Genomic DNA, 22,315 nt, shown 5'->3' on the forward strand with positions numbered 1-22,315 from the left:
ATATCACACTGCCTGACCTAAAGTTAAATCTGCTAAGGAATCTGCTGTTCTAGGTTGCATTTTATGTATCACCACTATTAAAACCTGACAGGAAGTCCAACTGGTTTCTTTGTGTGAAGGGGCTGGTAGCTATGATGGCAGTTCTTGTTAAGTAGAGAACTGTCTTGGGTTGTTTCTGCTTAGAATCCTGCTTTGGGATATTCCACCTATTCAGTGATGATGGCAGGGAATTCCATGCATTTGTTCTGATTCTAATATGAATTATTTCATTGAGTGATACCGTATATGCTTGCAGATAAGCCAAGAGTTTTAGGCTCCAAAACACCCCCCCCAAAAAAGGGTTTGGCTTATCTGCGAGTATATATGGTAATATTTTTTTAAAGTACCCATATGTACTAGTGGATAAGCCTGTCTGCAGATAAGACGATCCTCAAATTTTTAACCAAAATACAAAAGACCTGCGTCTCTATATAAGGGGCTGGTGGGGGGAATGCAAGGGTGGCCACCTCTGACAACATGTTTATCCTGTATTTTGTGCTCTCGGATCAATAAAGCAATTACCTCTGTTCAAGCAATTGCCTGAGTTTCTTCATTCCCGGCTCGGAACGGACCTTTTGGTAAGTTTACCATACAACAAAACATACAAAAATTTCAAGGATTGGCTGATCTGCGGGTGGCACAGTTTTCATGATATTTTGGTTAAAAATTCGAGGGTTGGCTTATCCACAAGTATATATATGGTAGTTTACTTTCTCTCTCCCTTGTAATACTAGAATACCCTCCCTTCACATCTTGCACACCTTTTGTATTCCTATTATAGTAAACCTTTGAATGAAGTTCCTCAAATGTTTCTAGTCTTTCCCTATCAAATATGAATCTAAATATCTCCAAGATCATCTACTTGGAGTAGAATCTGCACACACACACTGTGGACAGGCAGAGAGGGTATGCTGAGGGTACACACTCTAAAGGAGATAGAGGTGGGGCCCAGAAACAAGCCGCCTCTACTATGGCCACCTCCTTCTAAAACTTTTTACCTCCGGAAGTCTGGATGGTTTCCTGCTTCCTGATATCCAGGAAGACAGTGAAAAGCTTTTTTTCCCTATAGAGCCTTCCCAGAATAAATGCTACATTGTGCTGCAGTTTGAGTTGTTTGTAAACTCTGAACTATATCCAAAACTTATATTGACTTATGATCATGGCAGGTGTGTTGGGGTGGAAGTTAATCTACAGGAGGCTAAGACTTTGATACTGGGAATGTATGGGCCAAATGAAGATAAAACAGCATTTTATAAAGGACCTATGGACAAATTCTTGGATTTTTCGTTTGAAAATTGGTGTCTCGTAGGAGACTGGAATAGAGTGGTTTCCCCACAAAATGATAGAACTTCTGAGAAAAATATTAAAAATACACAGGGCAAACTATCAAAGATTTTTTTTTTTTAATTCAGTGGATAATTTGGAGATTGTTGATGCATGGAAATATAAAAATGGTGACTCAAAAGAATATACTTATTTTTCTGAAAGACATAGATCTTTTTCAAGAATTGATATGATTTGGATTTCTAAGGCTTTGGCTGTTAAAGTTTATAAAGTGGAGACATACCAAAGACTTTTTCAGATCACAATCCAGTGACTTTAACTTTTAAAAGGAAAAATGGATCTTTTAGGTGGAGATTGAATGAGATGTTGTTACAAAAAGAAACGTTAGTGAAGGATTGTAAAAAGAAGTTACAGGAATTTTTTTGAGAATAATGTCATGTTCACCGTTTCAATGTGCTTGGTACATCGTAATGTTTCGCATGTCATTTGCCTGATACATGTTTGATCTCAGGAGGGAGGAAGATTCCTCTTTGGGGAGTTCTTAACTGTTGGCTGCTGGGTTGGAATGTATTTGGGTTATCTCATGTATTCAAGGTTGCTTTCCCAGGATGTGTGGAAAACGGTTACCAGCACCTGGGAGGGGGGTGGTTGCTATGGCCGGTAGGGGGGAGGGATTACGTTTGGAGCCGAGGGTTTTTAGTTTGTATTTGGCGCGCTTTTAGTCATTCTCAGCTTTCTCTGTATCTGTCATATTTCCCTAATAAATCAGATTTCATTTAAGTAACCTCTTGTGAGTCTGAGTGTTTGGGATAGGCAACCATTACAAATAATCTTGATAAAGGCACAGAAGTAAGGATGGTTTGGGATGCAGGTAAAGCTTTTGTAAGAAGGTATTTTATACAATGTAATAGTGAACTTAAAAGAAAAGGCAAGAGAAAATAAAAATAATTTTGGATGAGATTAAAAAAAAGGAAGAGGAATTTAAAAAATCCCTAGGGATGACAACTATTACTCACCAAATTAAGCTTTTACAGAGGCAACTATCTGTGTTAACAGTGAGAGAGATGGAAATAAAGATGAACTATGCAAAACAAAGAAATGTTGAATCTGCAAATAAACAGGGAGATGGTTGGCATACAAGTAGCAAAAGGAAAATGATATTAAAGTTACAAAAAGGAAACCTTAATAACAGACAATGTAAGTATTGAAAAAGTGTTTCATCAGTGTTATACTACCTTATAAAAAGGTCAAGAAATTTCCTCGGAAAAAGTGGATGAATATTTATATAAACAGAATTTACCAAAGATTATAGAGAATCAGAGACAAATTTTGAATGAACCTAAAACAATAAGGCAACTATGTGAAACTATTAAAAAAACTAAAACAAGAAAGGCACCTGGTCCAGATGGACTGCTGGTTTTTTACTATAAATGTTTTGAGAATGAGCTTTTACAACCTTTACAACAAATGATGAATATTATTTTGCAGAATGGAAAGATTCCTGATAGCTGGAAAGAGGCTAATAGAGCATTAATACCTAAAGAGGCACAAGATTTGACTTTAACAAGAAATCAACCAATATCTTTATTGAATAATGACTGTAAATTGTTTACCATGACTTTGGCTGAAAGGTTGAAGATAATTTTACAGGGCTTTATTCATGAAGATCAATGTGGGTTTTTACCTAAAAGATAATTATGAGATAATATTAGAAATGTTTTGGATATTTTGGAGTACTTGGAGCAACATAATGAAAAACAAGTTGCATTGATATTCTTAGATGCAGAGAAGGCCTTTGACAATTTGAATTGGATTTTCTTGTTTAGAGTTATGGAACATAGGAACCTAGGACATAATTTTATTAAATGGGTAAGATGGATTTATACTTCTCAGAAAGCACAAATAATTGTTAATGGAGAACTAACGAAACCTTGTGAGATTCAAAAGGGACATGACAAGGATGTCCGCTGTCTCCACTTTTGTTCACTTTAGTTCTTGAGGTACTAAACAGAGACATAAGACAAGATGAGACAATTATAGTATGAGGAAAAAGAAACATACAAATTAAGGGCATTTGTGGATGATTTGGTATTAATTTTGGAAGATCCACTAGAGGGCGATGAAACATTAATGGGAAAATTAAAGGATTTTGGCATGTTAGCAGGTTTTAAGATTAATAATCAGAAGACAAAGTTGTTAACAAAGAAAACGAAAATAGAAGATCAAATAGAACTGATGGAAAAAACTGGTTTTAAGATTGAGAAAGAAGTAAAATACTTGGGTATTACTATGACAAATATGAATTGTATGTTATTTCAAATTGTATGTTATTTCTTTTCTTTTCTTGCACTTTTAACTTTCTCTTTGATTTCTTTTTTTTTCCTCTTCCTTACTATATATTAGTTTGAATTAGTTTTTATCTTCCTTTTTAAAAGTTTTAATATGGAATCAATATGGTACATTTTATCTACTTTTATACTGGCACCTTGTGAGTTGGGAGAGTCCTGGTGCTTGGAAGTTGTCAGGGTCTGGATGAGAAAAAAGTAGGTTCAACCTTTAAAAAGCAACACCAACAGAACTCCCCAGAGTGACTGCTGTTCCAGAAATCAGCTAATTCCAGGATGGTTTCAGCTTAGATTCTTGATGGAATTGTGTTCACCAAAAAGAGCAAGCTCACATACTGAAGACAATCCTGGGCTCCCAGCTCCAGCTAGAAGAGCCAGATGGGTGTTATGGCCAAGAAGGCCTTTGCTCAACTCCAGCAAATGGACTTTCCTGGAATGGGGGGCACTGGAGACAGTGACTCATACCATTGTCACCTTTTGACCGGACTACCACAACTTATTCCATGTGGGGCTACCCTTGTGGGCCATTTGGAAACCGGTGTGAAATGTGGCTACCTGTTTATTAACAGGTTAAACCTGTTCTAGCTGTATGACAACTTTACTGTGGAAGCTGCCCTGGTGACTAGCCTGTTTCTGGGAACAATTCAAGGTGCAGGTTATTACCCGTGAAGCCCTGTATGGTTTGAAACCTGGGTAGCCTCAAGTCTGCCTATTGCAAATAGATCCTACCTATAAATACCCACAAGCAAGTTAATGCATGCCGAGAGTCTCCACTTACTGGGAAGTCCAAAGGGAGGATAACTAGTATTTGGAAACTAGCACTTTGGGTGGGGGCTCCCCTCTTGTGAAATAGTTCCCCCCTCTCTCCCGCAAGATCAGACTGGCTGCTTCCCTGATGATGTTGAGGAAGCTTGAACCTGACTGTTTCAAAGAGCCTTTGGGGCATGATATAATGGAGAATTTCTACTTGACTTTATATGCCACTTTGAGTTGAATGGATTGAAGTTATAGCAAATACACAAGAAAATAACACCTAGGTAAACCCCTTGAATAATTTTGTAGGTACTGATTAGTGTGCAGCATGTGAGGTGTGCAAAGATCAATTTATGATAGCAGAAGCCCAATCACAGATTATTAAAATAGTGTTGTTGACCTTTCCCTGCCAAAAAAAAAAATGTTTTCAACTCCTAAGACACGTTGCATTAGCTTTTCTGCTACCATTCTTCGTTTCAACCTCCTCGTAATATCTACTTCATTTTTTCCAAACTTCTCCCCTGAGGAGTTGTTGCACACATCAATATATGAAAAATTTATTATTTTTCTGCTTTCTTTGAGTCTTTGTCAGAGGAATATTCCCCCATCCCTGTCCCCCACTGCTTCCTTCAGCTGTTGGGCGTAATACACTTTGCATTTCATTTATATGCTGTGCCTTTAAAATCATGTCTCCCATAGCCAAGGTTTTGTCACCTCTCTGCTCATTTGTTCCTTTTTCAGACCTGGTTATACTATCAGCTTATAAAAGTTTAGTGGGGGAGGGGAAGCATAATTCAGAATATATTTCTTCCCCCTCCCCATCCATTAGGAAATATGAATGAAACAAAATTGTAGAATCATAAAGGATGATTTTTCAAAGCTATCTTAATCTGTAGGTGTTTAGAATATTGAGAAGCATAATTTCAGCTTGGTAGGCTTTACTCTTTTGAGGTGATGGATTCGTCCCTGGGGGAGCTGGGGGTGTTGACGACTGACAGGAAGCTCTGTCGTGGGCTGGTCCATGAAGTCACGAAGAGTCGGAAGCGACTAAATGAATAAACAACAACAACAACAGGCTTTACTCTTAAATGCTAGAGAGATTTTTTTTTCCCACCTGCATATCTGAATTGACTGTGTAGAGAGAAGGAACTCAGTGACATTTCTTTTCACCTTTGAAGGATTTTGTAAGCATTAACATGTTTGCAACATGACTAGGGAATGAGTAGGCTTCCTCCTTCACAACTGGGAACTCTGAAATCCAAAATAACTTTGGCAAACTCATTAAAAGTGAGTCAGCTTCAAAACTTACCTGACTTTTGGTTTCTCTCCCAGAGTGTAAGGCTTACTCTGTAGTAATGCTTCATTTGGGTCCAAAACCTGGTTCTATAGATAAGATGGATATGACCATCTTTTGGGTCTTTCTAGTTTTTGCAGTTATTGCAGTCAAACAAGGATTTTAGCACATTTGGAAATTGCTGTCTAAATCTTGATCCAATTACAATTATTTATCCCATACCTAATTTCTTGTCCCAAACATGGCACCCCAGACACTTCCCTTGGCTTTTGCCAGATCACATGTTCCACCTTGTTTTTTTTAAAGACTCAGCCTCTGTCCCCCCTATACACCAACTGGAACCATCTAGGAAATAAGGAGCAGAACCACTGCAGAATGGTGTCCCCAACACCTGACCCTCACAATGATCCAGTAGATTACCATGGTCAATGGTACTGAAGGCTACTAAAAGGTCTATCAGGATCAGTAGGTTCACATTTCTCCTTTCAGAACCTGCTATAACCATCAGTGAGAGAACCATCAGTTCTGTTTCTATCCCATACCTGGGCCTGAACCCTGACTGGAAAGGGTGTCATGAGTGAGGATGGCGAGCAGGGGGCTCCTATCCAGGCTGTAAAGCACATGCGTAGTACTGAGGAATTAGGTGGCCATTCAAAGAGACACAGATCGGGCCCGCCTTAGTCTTTGGGGTTTATATGTCTGGGTTTTTCCCACGCTTCTTCAGTTTGTTAGGATTCTCTGTTATGTAGCAGTAATAAAACACTAGAGACCTATTCCTTGTCTCAGCGTGGTTCCTGGCTGTTAGGACAAAGGGTTCAGATAACCTGTTTCTTCCAGAGTCCTCTGCAACTGCACTACCACCACCACCTCAATGACCTTCTGTAAAAAGGGAAGAATGGTGACAAAATAATAAATTATCTACTATTGTGGGTCCAAGATCAGCCCTTTAAAGAGTGGGCCCCCAGTCCTCCTTTCCATGATGCTGGTACCTCCCACTCACAACGTGAGATATTAATGGCCTGAATTCAGCACTCACTCCCTCCCTGTAGATATTAGCTAGGTGGGGCAGGGGTCTAGCTCATGAGTGGTACAGCTCATCTCACAAAGAACTAGGTCCACTTCTTCAGGATCAATAGGCTCAAGTTCTTCTCAGAGAAAACCTTACATATTACTCTTGACAGCTTTTCCAACTCTGTCTAGCTAGCTTCTAACTCCAGTGGAATACAAATAATTATAACTATAAACTATTTAGGCAGCATATCACAGCGACTTATTATCATTTTTTTCCAGCTCATCCTTCCCTAGAATGCTCCAGTAACTTTAAAAGAGCTGCTGGATAGCATTCCATTGGATGCAGTAAGGGTGGAGAAGGAATTCCACTTTGCCACCCATACCACCACAAGGTAGGTTCAAACTTGGACATATATTCCTGTCCGGTTGAATTTGCTCCTAGTTTTCTTCCATCACGCTAGGTGTCTCTTGAGGCACTGTATCTTCGGGATTTCTTCAAAAACCCAAGATCCTTGCTAGGGTTGGTCTATGGGGAGAGGCTGCTCAGGAGGGACAGACCTGTTGAATTCACTCAGCCTCTCTGTGGAAATGAGTGACAATATGTGCTCCCCTCATGCATCAGGCATTTGAGTTTTTCCTGGTAGACAACAATCTGTGCCATCCTACTGCTATGTTAGTTTGCAATTTAAAAAAAAGCCACACCAAAATTCAAATGCCTTTTTGACACATTAATTAAAATTTATGACACATTAATTAAAATGCACATTTCTGCATGTTTACAGATTTGCAAACTGCTGCACTATAACATTAAGAAAAGTGTGGATATTGGTAATCTAACTGTATTCTGGCTGATATGTAGGCTTTGGAAATGCAACTTGGGTAAATTTACATGAAAATGAGGACCAGATGAATTTCTCTCACTTCTTATCAAGACTTATATTTATGTGTTTGTACTAATGCAATGGAATTGAACAATTAGATCTTGCAGTCAGAAAAGCATTCGAAGTTAGCTTTTTTTAATCTCTAAGTATCAGTAACATTTCACTAGTGATTGTTCTAGTAATCTTTTTATTTTAGTATTTAGAAACAATTGTTCCATATTGTCCATCCCATATTCACTTTGGCTTCTCTATTTCAGTGATAAATTTCAAGTGACCTAATGTGTTACATGAATTATGCTTAAGCCAGGAGAAATAAATTCATACAGAATTCATACTATTCACAAACCACAAAGTTATGTGAACAGTATGAATTCTGGATACCTATAATTAAAATGTCACATATATAATTTTTAATGAGTATTTAGATCAACAGGTTTCTTTTTAAAACAAAGCTGTTTTTTATTTCTGTTTGAAAAAGCATTTGTTGTGACTGTATCTAGAGCTGAAAATTGCTAAATGGAAAATCTGACAGTGTAAGAAAGACTAAGAAAAAGGAATAGTCTTCAGTGAAACTGTAGTTTGTGCAACAGGATTTCCACTTCTTTGCCAAACATGGGTTCCTGAAATTTACTCTGATGCTGGAAGAGGTATCAGAACTCAGAGTTCATTCTGATACTCGATTTTACTCACTTTTTAAAAGACAAAATAATGTTACTTTATCAGTGTCTGTTAAAGGAAGCATGTATGCTTTTATTTTCCACATTGTTCAAACTATATTTGCAACTTGATCTTAATGTCAAATAGAAGTTGGTCTCATAATATAAAAGGGAGGCACAAGCTATTTTTGTGTGAGAGGCTTTCTTTAGTTACTAGCTAGGCCATGCTGGCTATGTATTCTGGGGCTTGTAGTCCATTAGAATGGACACTAGGGTGCTACCCTATCAAGCTCATCTGTCTCCAGCTGCTTTCTTGTCTGTGTTGTCCTTCTATTCAGTCCTAATAACGGTATTGACTGTCAGCTTCTGTCCTAGTCAGGTTTTTAGTCTTGTTTCGATGGAACTCATCAAGTAAGAGTCTCCCTACAATGAGTAACAGGGGCACAGAGTTTCCCCCCAACCACCCTTTGAAAGGTTCAGGAGGATGGCAAAGCTCATTTCTCTCTTAAGAACAAGTGATGGAGGAGGTGAAACACTGTGAAAGCATTGATCACCAGTCTAGCCAATAGTTTCTCACTGAATCAGTTCATCCATCAATTATCTGCTATAGGGTACTGTATTGACCTAATGTGTGATGGAATATGGTTTAGGCTAGGTGATGCTCTTTGGTTTGGCTCCTACAGGACAGAAATAGGGGATTCTTCCAGGTCTGGAGATGTCATTTAACAATTTTGGGGTGGTTGGGGGTTGGAATGGACATGATGCTGATGTAGAATGGCTAGGACCAAGATTTTGTGGGTTGGAGGGTAGTTTGGCTGTCTCTTCCATTTTTTACAGTTTGGTTAAACCTAATTGTAAAAATGAATGAATGAATGAATGAATGAATGAATGAAAGAAAGAAAGAAAGAAAAAGAAAAATTTATAAGCCAACTGAACCAGCACATGAGATTATTCTAAAATGTAGTTATGTGTTAAATCCTTTGGGATTGTGCTATGGTGCTTAAATGTTAAGAGGTGGATTTTGTTGTAGTTGTTTCTCATTAGCTTTTTGCAGTAGCTGAGGATGAGGGCAGGAACTTAGTTTCACCTCCTTTGACCACACTTTCCTTTTCCTGACCAATCCCAGTGGGCACCTGCTGCCATAACCCATGTATCTCAAGGACATCACACTGATGATCCTTTGTTTAAGTACACGGAAGTAGTTTCCCAGGAGCCATAACATCAGGAACCAATTGCTTTATATAGATTTTGATAGGGGAAATAGGATCAGGACTGATAGGAGTTTGTGTGCTCTGTGCACACATTCTTTGGTTATTCCCAGTTGATTTCCCAAGCCTCTAGTGCTTTGATTGAAGGTTTTAAGAATTACAACAGAGAAAACGGAATCTGAGCACAAAATAATCTTAACTTGTGAAATTTAAAAGCATGAATGGCTCCAAAAGTGTATTCAGAAATAAGGTACTGCATTGTCATTGGCCAATGACAAAGCCAAGAAGGTGGCGTCATATTGGCAGCTTAAGGTTTGATTTGGATACGAAAGAAGGAGGAGGTACTACATTTAAAGCTATGATAATACTACTCCTTGCGTATTCCCTGAGACTTTTAGGCAAGAGATTTAGGTGTGGTTTTGAGAAGATGTTTAGTCAAGTAGTTAACATGTTTTGAATCAGTTTCCCCAATTGCATTATTAACAGAAGTAGAGAAATGAGTGTTGTACCTTCAGAGTATCTCGTGCAAACTAACATAATTAAATGTAGGCTGAAACTAGATCTATGGAGATTTTTCAAAGAACATCGAAAGTTTTAATAACAGCAGAAAGTCTTATTTTACCTAAAAGATTTACGAGCATAAACGTTTTTGTGGACTCAAGTCCACCTTATGATGATGGATTCTAAGACATAAAGGCTTAATAATCTACTGGTTGTTAAAGTGCTGTTGGACTAGACTTTCTGTAATATCAAAGTCTGAATATAGAATCTAGGCTTAGGGTGCTTTGCAAATCAGCTTTCTGAAAGCATGAGGATTTTACTCATTTTCCAGTGTTTCTGAGTATCTTTAAGATGCATCTGATGAAGTCAGCTGTAGTTCATAGAAGCTTATGCCTTTTAATTTATTTTTTAATCTGAAATGGTGCTACCAATGATTTTTGGCTCCATAGACTAACACGGCTCTCCTCCTGTGAGGATATTGTTATTTCTAACTATTTTCCATGTTAGATATACTTTGTCTTATATACCATCTCTTTATCTCCCTTTTTCTTGTCCACCAGACAGATGTTTAAAAAAGTGATCCTACTTTCTTGAGGAAGTAAATGTTAAAAGCAGTGCTCTGAAAATCCTAGCATCATTTTGTGTTTATATGAACACTTCAAGTTTATCTTCCATATCCATTGATTTTGGATCTATGGATATGGAATATCCATATACTGTATATTATACTATACTATACTATACTATACTATACTATACTATACTATACTATACTATACTATACTATACTTGTTTTATTTATATATTTATATATAAATATATTTATATATTTGTGTGTGTAAAACATATGAAAACATAGATTTTGGATCTATGTTATATCATGTTTGGTAAAGTTGATGGCCAGCGGAAAAGAAAGAGGGCCAGCGGAAAAGAGGAAGACCTTCAATGTGATGGATTGATATAATTACCGCAACAGTGGATGCAAACATTGGAACAGTCGGGCAGATGGCGCAAGATCAAACAGCATTTTGTTCTGTTATACATAGGGTCACCATGAGTTGTAGGGTTGCCATGAGTCGTAAACGACTCAATGGCAGCTAACAACAACATCATCCATAGATTTTATTCAAAGAAGCTAGTAGATCCTGGATTCTAAAGTTTAAAATTTTCTGGGTCTGTGAAATGTTTCTTATTCCTTCCTTCTCTGTTTTTCTCTTTAAAAAATGTGCTTATGCATTTATCAGTTCTCTTTGATATTAGCAATAATGAAAGTAGTAATAAGTGATTACTAAGTATTACAAATTATTGAACCAGGAACATTAATTGGTCTTTGCATCTGCTTACCTGTTTGTAGGCAGGTAGATTTATCTCAAGCATATTCAGTGCCTCCGTTCTCAGCTGAAATTATTCCCGGTAAGTAAAATGGGACCAAATTAACGTCAATTTTCTTTCTTTCTTTTTAAATGCAGGAATTGCCTTGAGAATCCTGGACCATAATGAAATGCTGAATAAGGTGAGGTTGTAAAAAGGCAAGTAATTGTACTCAAGAGACCATGATGACTTTCTGAAATGCTAATGTGTTATAGGAAAAGTAGAAAAAAATGATCACAACTTTTGAACATCTTTACCTTGATGGCTATAGCTAAGTGAAAAGATTTGCATCTCTTTTTTAACCTGTTCTTTCCCACTTCCCTGTCTTTTCTCCAGTTCTGAATTTGCAAAAATATAGGATTTTGTGCTAGGTTTGTCATGGCAGTGTTAGATTCATATCAGTTTTGCTACTGGTCACAGTATCTTGTCTGATAGAATCAAATGCCACCATTTTCTCAAAGAGAAAAACATGAATGAAATATAAGATTGTTGTAAGTAGATGCTTGGAAGGCTTCACTGAATTGAATTTCATTTATTATAAAAAGATTGCTATACCTAGGATTCCCTAAACTCAGATACTTCTATAGGCTGATTCATGTATCACCTTTGTTGGCATAATGTGATATGTTATATGCTAATGCTTATGTGTGAATGGAAAGAATATGGATCTTTAGCATCTATGCGTGCTTCCATGTGTATTTCCTATGCAAAGTGCAATATGATTTATACCTGTAGAGTTAGAACAGAACAGAAGAATCTGTAGATGCCATTTAATATTGTGACGGGGGATTGGATATTGTTCTTACTGAAGAATCAATTTTGCAATCTGTTTTTGTTTGTTTGTTTGCTTATGTTGATTTAAACAAGGTTGCAGGGAAAGAGATTTCTAGCAATGGTTGCCCCGAAGTGTGCCTTAACCATTATTCCAACTGATTTCTTTTGTTATTATTTTTTCTTTTCTTTCATAAAATACATAACGCTCAACACCAACATGTCAGTCCATTTTTTTTAAAACCACAGGTCCAACTTTGCAAATCAAGCAAGATGGTACAAGATGTCACCCAACTAAAGCTAAACATTTTTATCTGCTAACAAGAGGCTTAGACACATACTTAACATTCAGTCGTTGAAATTAGTAGGTTCTAAGAGTGATTACTATTAGTTTGATGATACCAACTGTGTGGAAAGATTACAGGGATTTCTTGTGGAATTTGGTACAGTGGATATGGAGAACCACAAATCTACAACAACAAGAATTAGCATGCAGTTTTCTTCCTGATCTTAACTGCATAATAACATATTTGAATTTCTGAGCCAATTGCTTCAATTATACCCTAGCATTTAAAAAAAATGCAGTCAAGTGTAACATCTTGCTATTCATGTTTGGTGAGTTAATTTGTCTATAATGTGACAGATGAAAACTTATGTGGTGTGGGTTGATAGCTGCAATATTTTTAGTAGTTGTTGACATTATTGTGGACTTTGTTTCTGTGGGAAGCATAGTTGCTGAATAGTATCATTTGGTTTGCCTGGCATAACTCTGAACTGTTGCTAAGCTGACTTTTCCTGCCAGCCGTCAGGATGCTGGGACAGTGTTGTTTTCCTAATGTAAATGTACCCATTAATTTTTAGAGCCTGCAGCTGTCTCAGCTGAATAGTGAAACAGACAGGGATTGGTAAAATATCAAATGCCCGGCAATGTCTGTTTACATTTAAGGTTGATCTCCCCAAACTGGGTTCATCTATTTAAAAAAGGAGGCTTTCAAGTTCAGAACATTCAGTGTACTGTTCCCATCAGTGGTTTTTACTGTGAACATGTTCTCATGCAAGAGTTTACTAGAACATTCACTGGAAATACTTCTACTTTTTGACCTTCCAACAATTTTGGCTGAAGCAATAAATCAAATATAAGGATTTAATTCTTCTTCATCTTGGCCGTTAGCCATGAATAATATTATTTTCCATACATCTGTGACTAGTTCTACTGTTTGTTCTAAATATAAGTGGTTAGAGACTACAGAGAACTTATAAATGGTAGATTTAACTTCTACCTATTAATACATAATTTGTTCTGATCAGTCCTGGAAAAAGTGTTTCTAAATTCTCCATGTCTTCTTCAATGTCATGAAGGCCCTGACAGCTGTTCTTAGGTATTGCTCATTGATTTGGCTAGAACAGACTGTTGGTGTAATATAGAGATTACAAAAATGCTGATTTCTGGTTCATCTGACAAAATATATCAAGTGTGTGTTCCACGTACAATGTGTATATATATAAGAAATCTAAAATAATTAAGGAAATTAAAAGAACAATTATTCAGATCTATTGAAGTTGTGGTATTTATTTCCCGAAGTGAATTTTTAATTTGATTTTACTCACAGCAAGCTCAAATGAAAAAGTACTTGCATCATAATAAACAGTAAAAAGGTATTACTTGCTATGCATCCAACTGTGTTTTCTTTAATGCAAACTTTTATCACTGCGTTTTAGTGTTTATAACAGATTCTGCATTTTTGTTCTGTCACTTATACCTACTGGAATTGTACTGTATTGTCTGTCTGTCTTTAGAATTAGGTGTAACCATTTGGTCAGATAGTTATCTTTAAAATTCTAAAAGAATTTTGTATTTGGCACATCAGTAAAGAGGGTTTTCCAAGAAACAAACAAAAAATAAAGCATACTTCCCAAATGTTCAGAAAATTATGTTTTGATGATAATAGTTACAAAATCTGTTTTTAATGGGACCACAAAGAAATTATACTTGGCATTTACATCATTACCAATCAAAGCAAATATTTGTAGCTCAGGGTTGAACTGTGGAGTCCTTGGTGCTCTCTGAGCCTTGTTGTTTTCTTGCAGATGTTTCATTGCCAGACTAGGCAACATCTTCAGTGCAAAGAGGGAGTGGGCCTTGCTCTCAGTTTATATACCGTGGCTTGCCCTGCCTGTGTTGGTAGGGGTGTTGTTCTCTCCTTGAGTTTGCTGCTTGGTTGATTGCCTGAGTTAATAGTTCCTTGATTAGGGTGCATTGTGCTGTTTGATAGTTCATCTGGTGTTAATCCTGGTGTCGATTTTTGCATATCTGGGTGTTGATTGCTGGCAAGGGAGTGTACTGGTCTTTTGGCTTTTCTGTTGTCTCTTTTGAACGGTATGTAGTGCTGCGGTGTGTAAATGCTCGTCTGAATAATGTTCTTATACAGCTTCTCTTGTGGAAGGTTGGATTGTTACTTTGATAATGTAGCACTTGGTTGGTGTGGGTAGCTTTCCTGTAGACTTGTGTTTCTAACTTACCATCCATCTGGAAAGGATAGCACTCCCACACATACAGCCCAAAGTATGGATCTGGTATGTAGATGACACTTTTGTCATAATACAAAAGAAACAACTGGAAGAAACCCACAAAACCATCAATAACATCTTTAATGGAATAAAATTCACAAGGGAGGAAGAAAACAACAACTCACTACCATTCCTGGACATCCTCATCAGTAGAGGAAATGATGGTAAGCTGTGTAAGAAGATTATTCAGACGAGCACTTACACACTGCAGCAACCCAGAACACCAAAAGAAAAAGAAAAAGAACATCTGCACAGCATCTTCCAACAAAATGGATACCCACTCAACTTTATCAAAAAGTGCCTCACCACCCAACCCACTACAACCCAACCAGTAGAAACTATGAAAAGGATAACACTGCCATACATCAGAAACATCTCAGAAACCACCAACAGACTGTTACAACCACATGACATCACCATAGCACATAAGCCAACTAAAACTCTTCAAAACATATTAAGCAAGCCAAAAGACTCAATTGCTCAAGAAGGAAAATCAGGAGTTATTTACAACATACAATTCAAAGACTGTAACAGCCACTATGTAGGACAGACAGGCAGAAGACTAGCAGAGCGCATCCACAAACACCAACTAGCAGTCAGAAGACATGATGAGAACTCCTTAATCTCACAGCACATGGACAGACTCAACCATAGTTTCAACTGGGAAACTGTGAGCATCCTAAACCAAGCCAAATCCAAAAATGCCAGAGAATTCCTGGAAGCCTGGCACTCAAACAAAGCAGCCATCAACAGACACATAGAGGTAAACAACATCTACATATCATTCAAAAGAGACAATAGAAAAGCCAAAGACCAGTACACTCCCTTGCCAGCAGTCAACACCCAGATATGCAAAAATCAACACCAGGATTAACACCAGATGAACGGTCAAACAGCACAATGCACCCTAATCAAGGAACTATTAACTCAGGCAATCAACCAAGCAGCAAACCCAAGGAGAGAACAACACCCCTACCAACACAGGCAGGGCAAGCCACGGTATATAAACTGAGAGCAAGGCCCACTCCCTCTTTGCACTGAAGATGTTGCCTAGTCTGGCAATGAAATGTCTGCAAGAAAACAACAAGGCTCAGAGAGCACCAAGGACTCCACATTTACATCATTGTAACACACAAAATGGTTTTTATTTAATGTAATGCAAATGCCTTTATTTTCCATATTTAAATGCTAGAATATGTTATTCTTCAAGGTGCCTTGCTTACCAGTGCCAAAATACACAAACACACACATTTTAAGAAGCAGTCATGGCCCTTAATACAAGTTACTTTATTCCATATATTGATCATGCTATAATATAATTGTGATAAGGTTAATATTTAACTATATGATATTGAATATCCTACTTTGATAGATGCGATAAATATTTTAAAAATGCCAAAAATAAGAACCAAGTAATATTAAACAGCAGCCCAAACATTTGTTTTGGTGATTAGAATGAGTATGATCTGTTGTATAATATTTAAACAGAAAAATCCCATTATTTTTCTCTCTATATAGCATAACTGACTTAGTCCCCTGCTTAAGGGTGGTGGTTAGTGACTCCACATGGGAGGGATATATTCCACCAACTCCCTACCTAAAGCAGGCAGTAATAAGACCATTTACTGAAGAAAGGCTCCTTCACACAGAAAACCAATAAAATTATAGGCTAGTCTCAATATTCCTTTTCTGGGAAAGGCAGTTGAGAAGATTGTGGTCCCACAATACCATATGTGTCTCAATAAGGCTGATTTTCTAGATCCATTTCAGTATGACTTTCAGCTAGGCTAAAAAGGTTGAAAAAGGCTGGTTTGGAATGCTGGTGTTGACTTTTAAAACCTTGGATGACTTAGGGCCTAACTATTTAAGGAACAACTTTCCTATTATGCATCTGTTAAATTTGGCAGGTGAGGCCCATCTGAAAATGACCCTGGTCTCCTAGGCTTGTCTTCTAGGTACCAAGAGCTATCAGACTACTGATGGCTAACTAAGAAAAAAAAATGCAAGAATAGATTCCAAGGAATTCAATTGAATGAATTTATTAGCAAAGTCAATGAACAATTTTCAAGAATAGAGTTGTTGTTTTCCAGAGGAGAGATAGAGAATTGCAGGAATTGCTGTCAGCATTCTTTTAATCTGCTAGGCAAAAAGCCTACAACACCATCAAGATTCTGATAAATAGATTTATTGTAGCAAAATTGATGAAGTCATTACAAAAGAATTCCAATGCATAGTAAAATTAAGGTTCAGATTCTGGTGACTCTTCCTCCTGCCCATGGGACATAATGGACTAGAAGCCAATCTCCTTTGGGCAGGAGTGACAGTTTTCACCAGTCTTCTTTTTGGTAACAGACTGATTTGGTATCAGGTTATTTGTGACTATCTGAGAACTGACTCTCACATGGGCCTTCTCCTGTATTGCTCCCAAGCTATATAAAGCTATATAATTGGGAACTGAGTTTGGCTCTCACCCCCTCAGTGTTTGGGAAATGTGTAAAAAGGGATCCCTTTTGCCTGTCTTAAAAATGTTAAATGGCAATAGTATTTACTTTATCACTAATTTAAATACTTTTTTGCTTTTCAGTTTTACTGGCTATCTTCAGAGCGAAAAGATAGCATCATCAGCATCATAATAGTATAGAAAGAATAATGTACCATGGAAAATGTTTTTCTAAATGTACATTTTAAAAAGGAAGCAAGAAGATTTATGTTAAACATCCTTCATCATCTTGGAAAGGAAACTATGACTTCTAAGGCATTTATGACTAGAAAAGTTCATGGGGCAAAAAGAACAGGGAAAAGTAGCAAATAAATAATGTGACCTTTTAAGATACTTTTCTCCCTATCTAGCTACATTTAGGTTTACATTCAAGTGGACCATTTCAGCAAGAGTGGTGAATGACTGCAAGTTCATTATATTTTTTAGGAATAAGAGGTCTGCCTTTGTTGGAATAGCTTATCCAGAATTCCTGAGGAGTAAATACCTCTTGGAACCCAAAGGTTAAGCAGAATCAAACCTGATTAGGTCTTGGATGGGAAACCTCCAGAGGATACCAGCTGTAGCCTACATTGGATCACTGAACTATGTCTTTCAAAAAGGCAGCGGGAAACAAATTCTATATTCTTGCTAACAGAACTGCAGAGTTGTGTCCATGTAATTACTAGGAGTTGAACATGGGTATCATTATTTTTTCTTAATCTTACTTTTTTAAAATCAGTGATAGATCTTTTACATCAAAAAAGCCTTTGAATGCCCATCTTGTTCAACACAAGACCAAGTTTGAACAGCCTGACAAGGATGCAAATCTAGAGGAGGTTAAGTTCAGTCAAATCATGCTAAATCAATTTAGGGTTATATCCAAATCCAACCCGTGAATAAAGTGAAGTACAGGGCAAGAAAAGAGCCTGACTGGCTCAGGCAGGAACACAATGGCATATTTCAGTTTGCTCCTGTGGCAAGAAAAACTAAATTTGAAGGTATTCTGGTATGGAGTGAAGATACTATCTACAATAAGATAGATCTCTGTGAACCAAGACCCTAAATTGCCAATGCCCATTCAGCACCCATTCATTCCATTAATTTTGTGATCAATTTTAGCTACACCCAGTTGAACATTTAATGCCCAGTTAAGACTTGAGACAGGAATGCTGTCAATTCATATCTCCATAACATCACCTCCCCCTCAGAAACACATTCCATCACACATTAGGTCAATCTACATTTTGCCCCTAATACATAAATTCCCTGGGAGTCCAGTTAATTTTTATGTGATTTTTAAATCCATCTTCTTCAGGATTTAAAACCATTATGTTTGCAGTAGGTAAATTTGCCGCAATGAAAATAAGACAAAACTGGTTAAAGCTGTAATCACTTTTGTTCTACTTTTGGTCTGATATATCTTAATTAATAAAATGTTTGGGGATATATATTCTTTACAGTACTTTATACCTCTTAATGTTTTAGATTTACATTACCTGGGAAACAAATGTATCAATATAGTAATAGAGGAGTGAATGCTATAATATTATGTGATTTATTTTGCTAGTTGTTAGTATGTTATTGTATTTATTTGTTTTACTCTGCTTTTGTCTTTTTAAATTTTGCTGGTCATTGATCAAATAAATGTTATTGATTGGTTGATTGGTTTTCTAGTAACTTTTCTATAGGCTCTTGACAATGGTAGCTTTTGTTTGTACGCCGTACAATAGATGTGCGTAAAATTGGTATTGCTGTTTTCAAATTCAAGAGTGAGTGAAAGTATCCTGTTCTTCTGAGTTAAGAGAAGTGCTTTTTATTTCTTTAACAAAGAATGCCCTTTAAACCTGCCAGCTTCACTAGCAGTTGTCTAATTATAGATGAGGAAACAACAGACTTGAAATTCCCATATGTGAACAAAGTCTTTGGTAAAAGAGAATTTTGTCCTGCAACTGTGCCCTAGAGACAATTTTGAGGTTTGTAAACTTTCCTCATGCTGCTCATACAACCATGGGAAAAAACTCAAAGCCTTGACAAAACATTTCTTTCTCTCTCTCTCTCTCTATATATAAATATAAATATAAAATGAGCCAATATGTCCTTGATATATTGCAGCTCCCCAGAGAATAGGTATGCTATAGCTAACATTTCATCTGTAGAAATACTCCCTATACATTCTAGTTCCAGATGTTACAAGCAAATACTGTCTTCATCAACTCAATGTTTATGAAGTGAGACACCAAAATGGTGAAACTCGCTTTAAAATCACTTGAATGATATTGCTGGTTCTAGTTTTCTCATTTTGGTTTTTATTTTCTGTTTAGTAGCTAATTTCTCTTTCTAAAGTAGAGCTTTCCAAACTGTGTGTCGTGACACGTTAGTGTGTTGGCTGCAGTGTGTAGGTGTGTTGCGTGGTCGAGGGATCATGCAGGTACTGCACATGTGCAGTGTGCGTAATCGAGTCGAAACAGCTGGTTCCACGTGACTTCTCTTGACTCGGCTGCACTTGCCGTGTGTTAGTGTGTCCCCAACATGAAAAGTTTGGAAAGCTCTGTTCTAAAGGCTTCATACAGTGATAGGCCTCATTTCTGTTTTACTGACAATTAATAAACTCACATGTTGACTAAAACACCTGGATGCCTCAGTTCTCTAAACCCCAGGGAGAGTTATGTAAAAGTTCTGTTTCATATCAAATTGACCCCCAGTTACTTGAAAGCATTGCTGAATCTTTTGAAAAATAAGCTCTCATTTCCCTGGAAGCCTCAGTGCAGCACAGAAAAGACTGGTTCTCAGAATCAAGATTGGAAATGCTAAGAGGCATATTCTTTCTCAGATCTCCAAAGAAACCCACTCCAGATTTTTCTGTTTCACCTGCAGCAACTCCCCTTTACAAAATTTCTTTTCCCTTGCCTTAACCAGCTTGGACAACTATATAAAGCCAACATACAGAGCATTGTTGCTCCCCCACTTTTTTTTTAATTTGGGTGGCAGAGAATCCATGGACAATGTATGGTATGTTTGGCAGTTATTATAAAAAGAGGAGAGAGAACTATGTCAAAATTATGGGAATTTGCAGTGGGTGGTGTTCCCACTCTAATTTGAACCTGCCCCAGAAAGAGCTCACTTTAAAATTCCAATGCTTTCTACCACTTTCCTCTTTTTCTTTTGGTGAGAAACAATCCCATTTACCCTGGAAAATATGTATCGTAGTGCCACAGTATGCATTCAAAGGCAAAAGGTGTTTTGTGGTGTTTTTTCAAAGATTGCACGGCCATAGCAGAAGGCTCCAATTTTGCTTTGAAATACTGCAGAGCCTGTCTATCTATTACTGGACATGGGATAACATTTTAGAAATTCAAGAAGTAACTTGATGTATAACAAAAGAAAACACAGATAGTAATCAACAAGTAATTTCAGGTGTTGGTTATGCATATTTAGCTATTGTTAGGGCTGAAAGAGAATGAGCTGGCTAGATACATGCTCATTCTTTTTTTAAAATATAAGCCAGATTCCTCTCCCTGACTCTCTGTGGAATTTCCTATTGAATTCCACTCAGGAAGAAAGCTTTCTTCTAAGGTCTTGGCCATCTTATTTTTGTTCTTGTGGAAGCTAAGTTTTGGAAGAACATTTTCTAAAAATCTTTGCATATGTGCCACTCAGCACAACTTCTCCTGGCTTCCTGATGGTAAAAGTGAGTTAATACCCCTCCACCCCCAGTCTGTGTGGCTTTTTCTATCTTTTGGCTTTTTCTGACTTCCAACTTCCTGCTGATCAGCTCCTGGTAATTTCTCCCATATCTGCTATCACTATTTGATTCAATTTTCCTCCAATGAGCTCTGATTGTAGCACAAGTCTGGGTTGCAGCTGTTTTAATTAGCTTTTAGTTCAGACGTTTTATTGGCCCTTTGGCTGAAATAACAGATTTTCAAATCTCAGAACTTGAGTAGAAGTACAGAATTTTTCAGGGAGTTTATTCTGCCCTTAACAGAACCTTTGTCATGATGATGGTATTTGAACCAAACCAAACCTCATGAAGTTGTCTTTCCCATAGAATTTAGAACAACAGCAACCTTTACAGTAAGACTTTACAGTACACCAGAAGAAGATTGCCACAAGGAACACTCAAATTATAATGGGAGTTTGCCTGAAATAGGAATGTGTTGAAAATACTTAGGAATATATGCAAAGTAGATTTTCTTTTCCACCCAATACTCACCCTTTTCATATAATAAAGGCTCACATCACATTGATCTCCCTAAGTTTGAAGTTTTCTCAGGGTCTTTTGAAAATAAACCCTAATTTTTCTGAAAACCGCAGTACAGTGCAGAAAGCACTGAAGTCAGGATTGGAAATACTAAGTGTCATACAATTTCTCAGCCTTCCAAAGAAATCCACTCCAGAATTTTCTTCTTCACCCTTAACAACTCCCCTTCACAACCCAATCTCCTTTTTTAGTTATCTTAATCAGATCCCAAGGGAAAAAAATAAAGGGAGTTAGTTTGTCGTCCCCCCCCCCCCGCCCAGTATGGCACATAAGAATGAGAAGACAGTTGTAAGTGGTGTGGAAAATAGAGAAGGCTTATGGTGATAAAGAGGTAAAGGGAAAGAAGCAAGCACTACATAATTAAGCTAACTTTCTAGTTTTTTTTTAATCTATTTACCGTTGGAATGAAGTGATAGGAGCATATTGACTGGGAGGATGCAGAAGTGGAAAGCCATGGCTTCAGCCATGCTCTAGGAAAAAGCAAAAGATTGCAAACAGGCAACTTTGCAAGTGGAAAAACAGAGCAACTAAAACATTTAAAGGGCAACATCAGAAAGACTGAAAATGTCTTCTCTTCCCAGCATATCAACCAGACCTGCAATAATTCCAAAAATGGAAGGGCAAAGGCCCTCACAGCTGCTGTTGGAATTAAGGCAGGTAATCTGCTAAATTCTACCCTAAATTGGCAATAATGTAGGTTATGTCCCTGAGTGTTCTTGCTTCCCAAGATCAAAGATTTTCTCTTCAGCACTTGCAAGTGATGCTAGTGCGACTCTAAATGGACCTTCAGCAAGTTTGTATGCAAGTTTATATGCTTCTGAAATTCTCCAGCATTCTTAACTTCCATCTCCTCTATCACAGATGATGATGATTTCTAATTTTTTAAATCCTTT

Source organism: Candoia aspera, chromosome 1, assembly GCF_035149785.1.
Source record: "Candoia aspera isolate rCanAsp1 chromosome 1, rCanAsp1.hap2, whole genome shotgun sequence".
NCBI lineage: Eukaryota > Metazoa > Chordata > Lepidosauria > Squamata > Boidae > Candoia > Candoia aspera.